Source organism: Pygoscelis adeliae, unplaced genomic scaffold (genome assembly GCF_000699105.1).
Source record: "Pygoscelis adeliae isolate BGI_AS28 unplaced genomic scaffold, ASM69910v1 Scaffold196, whole genome shotgun sequence".
In the NCBI taxonomy this organism is placed as follows: Eukaryota; Metazoa; Chordata; class Aves; order Sphenisciformes; family Spheniscidae; genus Pygoscelis; species Pygoscelis adeliae.
Window position 1 is genome coordinate 149892 of NW_008824936.1, and position 9096 is coordinate 158987.

Below are 9096 nucleotides of genomic sequence, written 5' to 3' on the forward strand. Positions count from 1 at the left end.
CCAAAAGGAATGTGTGAGAGAGAAGAGCTTTTCTCTCTGTAATTTACAAAGGACATTCATAAGTGTTTTAGTGTTGTTAAATAGTAATGTGGGTACTACCCAACAGGAATTCTACAGATAAACAGTAAAACTACAGGGGTCTGGTTTGTATTTTTTATCAGTACTAATAGTGTTCAGAACAATTGGCAAGATGATTTCTGGTGTATTACTTCATGTGTTGTACTTGAGATTTGCCAGAATATATTATTGATGCAGATCTCATTGAGATCTATAAAGTATATGATCATGTTATCATAGAATATTGAGGAATGTTTTCTGAGTTCCATCAGCAGGCCATTTTTATAAACAATGTTTGAATAAATCTAGTTCTTAGATGGTGAAAAAAAGTAAAAGAAGAAAGCAGAAAAGATGTTAACTATTGTTTAAACTAGGTGCAAGTTTCCAAAGAATCACAGAATGGTTGAGGTTGGAAGGCACCTGTGGCACCTCTTCCTGCTCAAGCAAGGTCACCCAGAAACAGTTGCCCAGAACTTTGTCTAGATGGTTTTTGAATATCTCCAAGGATAGAGACTCCACAACTGCTCTGGGCAACCTGTGACAAAGTAAAAAGTGTTTCCTGATGTTCAGAGGGACCCTCCAGTGTTTCATTTTGTGCCCACTGCCTCTTGTCCTGACACTGGGCACCACTGGAAAGAGCCAAGTTCTGCCTTCTGTATTTGTATACCCTCCCTTCAGGTATTTGTACACATTGATGAGACCCCTGAGCCTTGTCTACTCTAGACTGAACAATATCAGCTCTCCCAGCCCCTCCTTATAGGACAGATGCTCTAGTCTTTTAATCATCTTCATGGTCTTTTGCTGGACTCTCTCCAGTATGTCCATGTTTCTCTTTTGCTGGGGAGCCCAGAACTGGACCCAGCACTCCAAACGTGGCCTAACAAGTTCTGAGTAGAGGGAAAGGATCCCCTCCCTTGACCTGCTGGCAATACTTTGCGTAATGCAGCCCAGGTTACTGTTAGCTATTTGTAATATTATTGTAATATTTAATAACTAATTACATCTACTTTGGGGACAAGTCTAAGCTTACTGTTGGGTTTCAGTGACATCTAAGCTTAAACCTACAGAGACATTGTGGTATTTCATGCCGCAATACTGAATGTAGGCTCATTGGCCCTGGCTTGAGACTCACAGCTCTGAATAAAGCCTGTGCTTAACTCAGCTGATACATATCTTTGGAATCCTATGTTTTCCACACAGAAATATTAGTTCAGAAACCAATATAACTTTGTTAATACTGCACAATGGCAAATAGCTCAAGGAAACAAAATCCTGGATCCCTGATACTCTGAACAAATGGATCATTGGGCTAGAAGGTAATGATCCTTTTTCTCATGAGCCTAATTCTAAATTCTACACAATTATACAGTTTTACCTGGTAAAAATGGAGCATGTCCTGTAAACTCAGCCTAGTCTGTAGCCAAATGTTATGAAACTTTTCTGGGGAAGAGGAGTTGGAAAGCCTTATTCTGAGAAAGAATTTGATTCCAGGACTCAGGTAATCTCCGACAACTTGCTGGATTGGCAAGGAATGCCTAGTGTGTAGGTGAGGAGAGGTTTTGTTTGCTCATCTGTAACCAGATAACTGTATTATGGGCAGTTATGGAACTCTAAAGGGCTAGGAATATTTATTGGTAAAAACTACGTTTCAAACATTTCTCTCTCAGTCTTGGGTAGCTGCATGCCACTTAAGATGATTTGTGGACTTAAAACTTACTTTTAGGAATATTCCTTTCTATTTTAAATAGTTTCACTGAAGACAAGAACAGGGAAAAAAAAGAACAGAAAGAAAATAGTGGAATATGTGGAAGAGGAGGCCTGGGAAGAATGGACAGCATCATATGACCTTTCAGTCACCTAACAGTTCATGTGATTTGGTTGGTACAAAAATTATTTGTCTGACACACGCAGGTTCTAGCAGGATCTTAATGACAGCAGTATTTTGTTTCAAAGGATTTTAAGGTTAGGATTATGCATAAGTGTATTGTAAAGAATCATGAGATAACTTACCCTTTTAAAGGAGATATTTTCAAGGCTTGAATTTGAAACTGTTATAATACTGGATTCCCAAGATTTTTGTGCATAAAATAACTGTAGTATCTGGCCTTGATAATTTTCTGAAATTTATTTGGTTTGCCACTACTGCAATTCTGAGGATTGATAATGTTTAAACTCTAGCATCTTTTTAGAGCATCAAGCATTGCCATGACTTCCTACTAATTTATTCCTTTGTGATGACAATTGTTCTTTTCCATTTGGAAAGTGAACTAAAAACTTCCTGCTCAGCAAAAATATGTTTTGCAATTCTCTAGTCTTGAAACGTGTTTCTCTCATTGATGAGAAGGATTTCATTTGTCACTCAATATTGGGAATATGTTGTACCTTAGATGTTTAGCCTTTGACAACTAGATCACTCATCTCAGTATGAGACACAGAACTGAGTAGAGGAGTAAGATTCTTGAAGTTTCAAAGGAACTCTTAGAGAGGAAAATAAAATTTCACAGAAGGTCTGTTTTGATGTTGACTTCAATTTCCTTCATCAACCTTTTGATACTCAGAAGATTTGTGACAACCAGGGATTTCTTTCTGATAACTGAAAAAAACTAAAAAAAACCACTTGCCAGAAACCAGTGCAAGCAGGTAAGTTAATGTTCACCTGCACCTTTGTTAGCCTGTGATATCACAGAGAAAAAAGACAAGTAAGAAAAGTCAGAAATCAGAATTTCTTTTACATTTTGTCATACTTTAAGCTTTTTTCTACTTTTAATAAACAAGAAAACACATATTAAAAGACAGTTTGAACATAGCTAAGAAGATGTTTTTGAAAGTAAATCCTTCTTATTTTCTAATGATAACAATTTCATGCTGTATGTCTAGAACATTGTCTTCAAGAGAAATCCCTAAGCACTCCCTGTAAAATGGTCTCATTTAGAACTCATTCTGTTTACTCAGACATGGCCTGGGGATATAATGAGTTTGGTATTTGAACAGTAGAAAGCAGCAATATGTTACATTTAGGGAAGAAGGGAGGAGTGACTTTTCCCCATGAAATTTCTAAGATCATTTAAGTGGACAGGATGGAATTAATTACTAAACTGGAATTCAACCAAGGGACTGGAACTAACTATCTCTTGCTTGCCAAAACAAACAAAAAAGACAAACAGAACCACCATGGTGTCTTTCATGACAACTGGTCAGGATTTGAAATTTAAATCACGTTCAATTGATTTAGTGGCCAGAATTTAAAATGCTAATCCCTACTACTTGTTACATCGGGTTGTTTTATTCCAAATATAATGGAAACCAGTTGCTTTCATGACTGTAACAGCCACAAATACAATTGATCTCAGCTGCCTGAGAGAACATCTTTGTCAACAGTCAGGGCTGCTCTCTTTCTGTCCAAAAAATGATATTTTTCTATGTTGTGCAGAGAAACCACTCTACAGCCTAGAAATCTGGGCTCAATAATAACAACAAAATGCTATCTCAAAAAATCCCTGTGCCAATCTTGGTTTTGTAACTGGCCATCAATTATTTGGCAAGTCCCTCCCTTCCCTTTTTACTAGTGAATTGCTCTGATATGTTCCCAGGTTGTTTGTTTCTTTTAAAAAGATTTTCAAGGCCTTTCCTTTGTAGTTCTAAGCATTGCTCTTCTGAGAATCTCACTGCTTTTTAGCCAATACTAATGATTAATCCACAGCAATATAGTCTTTGTTGGTTTTACGAATTATTTTGAACATTTTGTTTATATGAGCTATGGTGCTTTCCTATCTGAAATTGCAATGCTTGCCTCTATCAGAAATATAATAGAGTGTTAGAGGCTTGAAAATAGTGCCTTTAAGATTTGCAAATCCAATTAAACTTGTCCTGGAATTGTCAGTATGTGGGAGAGGAGAAACTTTTGAGAAGAGGTTAGCTAGTGAAAGGTTATGCTGGCTATTAGCAGAAAAGAAGCTTTGGGTGAAGATGACAAAAAGAATACAGAAAGTTTCTTGACTGGCAAAAATGGTAATATTTCTTTGAAGCAATGTGAAATACTAAAAATATTCAGGAAAGAGTCATTCTGTGAAGGTTAGAGTTTAAGAGAATTGTTCACTCATTCACTCTCATTTACTGTGAGAGTGACTGAGCACTGGAACAGGTTGCCAAGAGAGGTTGTGAAGTCTCCCTCCTTGGAAGTATTCAAGAGCTGTCTAGACATGGTCCTGAGCAACTGTCTCTAGGTGGCCCTGCTTGAGCAGGGAGGTTGGGTCAGATGACCTCCAGAGGTCCCTTCCAACCTCAACCATTCTGTGATTCTGTGATTCCTAATTCTGGTGGTTCTAAGAATGGCATTAATCAGTTGTCTTCTGGAAAGTATAGATTTCATAAATAGGCACCTACTCTTCAGCTTAGGATTACTGATAGTTTTTGGTCTTTCATTGACTTCCAAGTGATGAAATAGAGGGGAAGAGTGAGGAGAAATCTAAGGAATGAACAGTCTTCGACTAACTACAGCTCACATCTGGAAGTTAATTGACTAGTCCTTTATTCTGTCCCTGCATTGATCTTCCGTGATCACAATCAAATCCTTCAAATCAAACCGCACTTCAGTTTCCCAAACTGTGAAATGGTTCAAGAACCATGTAGTAATAATCTTATCCATTCATATAATTTTAGATCAAATTAGGAATTTTAATTCCAAATTAGAGGTAAATAATGTCATTTAACTGGTAATGGAAATTGCAGTGGAAGAACCAATCCTTTTCTCTGAAGGTTGTGTGTTGAAGGACTGTATTATGCACAGTAACTTTTGAGACTATTTTGGGGGAAAGGTTTCTTTATGGATAGAAATCGACCATGGGCTTTACTTAAAAAATGTAAATAAATAACTAACAGCAGGAGACTAAATTGTGAATTGAAATGTTAGAGAACTATGAGAATTAGGATATACAAGAGTAGTGGTGTATTTTATAATGATGTAATCAAGTAATGCTTTGGTGAACTTTAGAAGTTACAACATACTGTTGTAAATTAGGCTAAGTATGCTAAAGAAGGTTTAATACATATTTATTTGCTAATATGACAGAATCATAGAATTACAGAATAACAGAATGCTTGAGGTTGGAAGGAACCTCAGGAGGTCATCTGGTCCAACCTCCCTTGCTCAGGCAAGGTCACCCAGAGCCAGTTGCCCAGAACTGTGTCCAGATGGCTTTTGAATACCTCCAAGGAGGGAGACTCCATAACCTCTCTGGACAACCTGTGCCAGTGCTCAGTCACCCTCACAGTAAAAAAGTGTCTCCTGATATTCATATGGAACCTCTTGTGTTTCAGTTTGTTCCCATTGGCTCTTGTCCTGTGCCTGGGCATCACTGAAAAGAGCCTGGCTCCATCCTCAATGCATCTTCCCTTCAGCTGTTTATATAAATTAATAAGATCCCTTGGAGCCTTCTCTGCTCCAGGCTGAACAGTCCCAGATGTCTTAGCCTTTCCTCATAGGAGAGGTGCTTCAGTCTCTTAATCATCTTCACGGTCCTTTGCTGGACTGTCTCCAGTAGCTCCATCTCTCCAACATATATATATATGTATATAAGTAATATATTGTTTCTGAGTATACTAATCCTTATTCCAAGTATATTAACACTTCACTCCTAATTGCCTATGTCAGTAATTTTCAAGATCATTTTGAATTAAGCAATGAATCTATATAACCCTAAAATGTAATGAGATTATTAAAACAGGTGGTGTGGGTTTATCTACAACATACCATGTCAACCAACCTAATATTCTTTTTGAAAGGATAACTGGTCTCCTGGAAATTGAAAAGCATCAGACAGTAAGAACATATTCCAGTAGCTTTCCAGTACTATCAAGTTACACTGATCAAGGTATTATTCTCTGACCTCTCTTTTTTCTTATGGAGCATCTGGTGGCCCTCCAGCTTTTTGGAGTCCTCCAGGTTTTGTTTATACAGGCATTCTCTGTATATAATCCAGCATGACAGGGCAGGAGAACTCTCATAGGAGTGGTAGGTACCACAAAGACTCAATTTGAAATGTCAACTCTTACTTAAACAAATTTCTTCTTCTGTCTGAGAATGGTAATAAAATTCCCCATAGAATCCTTACCAAATCTTTTGTGAGGCTGAATACATAGCCCTGGGGAAAACTTATAGGAGGTATGTATATAGTTGCAGTTACTGTTTCTTTTTTAAGAATTTATGTATTTACAGAAGAGTGTAATGAAGAATTAAGTAAGTTTATAATAAATTGCAGTGTTTCAAAGCTATATGTCATATCTCAGAAGCGGAGGGAAGCACCACATTTAAACAGAGCAGGCAGCAAAAGGAGGACACCAGGTAAGTATATCAACAAGCTTGCTTATTTGCCTAGCTAGATTTATATAACTTTTGCTAAAACTAGACTAAAAAGAAAGATCATTGTGACTTTACTTTTAGCTGATGGAGCCTCCTGAATTCCTGGTTTCAGAAAATGTGGTCAGTTCCCAGTCACTTTTTGTTAATCACAAATATTCACAAATGTAAGAGACATATTTGGCTTTCCTTAAACTTCAGTGACTGTTATAGTAGTAAATTATTAACTATTTTGAATTTTGTATTTTGATCACTATAATTTCTCCTATGGTACAATCATACCTTCCTGTAGTCAAACTAGTGAAATATATTTATTTTCATATGACTTCCATTATAAAAGCTGCTGACAGATAATAGTGTCTGTCTGATGAAATAAATACAGACCTTTGATTTCAGTTGCCTACTCTACTACTGTGCTATAGAGACAGATTTTAAAAGGAAATGCATACATTCGGTTCTTCACCTTGTTTGTTTTCATTTACCAAAAGTTATCTGCCCTACTGTTTACAGAAACAGTTGGAGGAGGGTATTTTCAACAAAATTTTGTATAGTGATAATGTCTTTTCTCTTTTTACATTGTTTCTAATTTCAGGGGGTTTTTTTGCACTAAATACTGTAGGTTTTGTCTCTTTTTAGTGTGCTGGCAGACTGTTCCACTTAATACATACCCTCTGGATGGTTTCCCAGAAAAGCACTATCTAAAATTATTGTTACAAATAACATTTCTAGCGTAAACTTCCCAGGTCTTTCTTGTGACTAATAATGATGTTTCCTTATGCTATACTGAACCCAAACTATTTAATTTATTTCATGCTTTTTTTACAATGCACATTTCTGAAGCCAGCAAATTAGCTTTGTTCCCTTCTCACAAATCCTCAGCATTTCATATCCAGCAACATGGAGATTATTCTAGGTATTCAGCATTTTTCTAGCTTTAGATTTTTTTTCTTATGTTTCTTTAAGTACTTGGCTCATTTCCAATCTTTAGTCAGGAGCTTGTTTGAAAACTGCTTCATGGTTAAACTGCCTAAGGTAGTAATACTTTTCTGAAAGTACTTTCTTTGTCAATGCCATATTACTGAGGAAGAGAAAAGGGGTAACAGAGTAACCTAAAACTTTGATTCTGCATTTGGTATTATTCTTTGTAATTTTCCTGACGGAATTTTATAGAAGCAAATGTAATATATTAGATAAATCTTCTCTGTGTTATTCTTTAAATCTGGTTATGAAATATACAGTGGTGTAAAAAAAATCCTTTCTTCTCTTTCCTTCAGTTCTAATACTTTTCTGTGTAATATATACAGCATTCACCTCTGTAATAGTGATGTTTCCTTTATTTGCTATCCACATCTGAGCTTTGTATCTGCTCCTTTCTGAGGAGCTCTAGCTAGAGAATCAGTTTCAATTTTGTTATTTTATTTATTCTATACTCAAGAATCACCACATTTAGCTTAATATAGATCTTTGTTGGATCCAAGAACATTATCTACTGACTACTGCCTTGAACAGCAATTTGGAAGACCAAAGTTTCTTCATCAGTTGTGCTGTTGATTTACTGCATGATCTGTAAAGTGAAAATAATTTACATAACAAAATTATCTAAAATATATACATTATAATAATCAGGAAGAATAAAAAAACATAACGTTCATTATAGCTTTTATAGTATGCAAGTTATGCAATACTGAATCAGTAACAGTGTCAATGAAGTATTAATTTTAGAATTTTTAACTTTTCATTATTTATAAATACTTAATTCAAATTATTTGTATAGTTCATCTACTATAATAGACTTCAGTGGTTTTGAGAGTTTTGTATAAAAATAGGTGACATGATAAAACAATTTTTATAATAAATTTCTTAATATGCCCACACCTATTCCAGAAGTCTTTTTATAAAAGGGTTTTTTAATTTTGGATTAGGGCTGAAAAATTTGAAGGATGTAGCTGTAATTACATCTGAAATCCTAGGATCATAGAATAGTTTGGGTTGGAAGGGACTGCTAAAGGTCATCTAGTCCAACCCCCCTGCCTTGGGCAGGGACGTCTTCAACTAGATCAGGTTGCTCAGAGCCCCGTCCAACCTGACCTTGAATGTTTCCAGGGATGGGGCATCTACCACCTCTCTGGGCAACCTGTGCCAGTGTTTCACCACCCTCATTGTGAAAAATGTCTTCCTTATATCTCGTCTAAATCTACCCTCTTTTAGTTTAAATTGTTTCTCCTTGTCCTGTCGCAACAGGCCCTGCTAAAACGTTTGTCCCCGTCCTTCTTATAAGCCCCCATTAAGTATTGGAAATCTGCAATAAGGTCTTCCCGAAGCCTTCTCTTCTCTAGGCTGAACAACCCCAACTCTCTCATTCTTGCCTCACAGGAGAGGCATTCCATCCCCCTGATCATTTTCGTGGCCCTCTTCTGGACCCGCTCCAATAGGTCCATGTCTTTCCTGTGCTGAGGGCTCCAGAGCTGGACGCAGTGCTCAGGTGGGGTCTCACCAGATCGGAGTAGAGGGGCAGAATCACCTCCCTCAATGTGCTGGCCATGCTTCTTTGGATGCAGCCCAGGATACGATTGGCCTTCTGGGCTGCGAGCGCACATTGCTGGCTCATGTCCAGCTTTTCATCCACCAGTACCCCCAAGTCCTTCTCGGCAGGGCTGCTCTCAACCCCTTCATCCCCCAGCCTG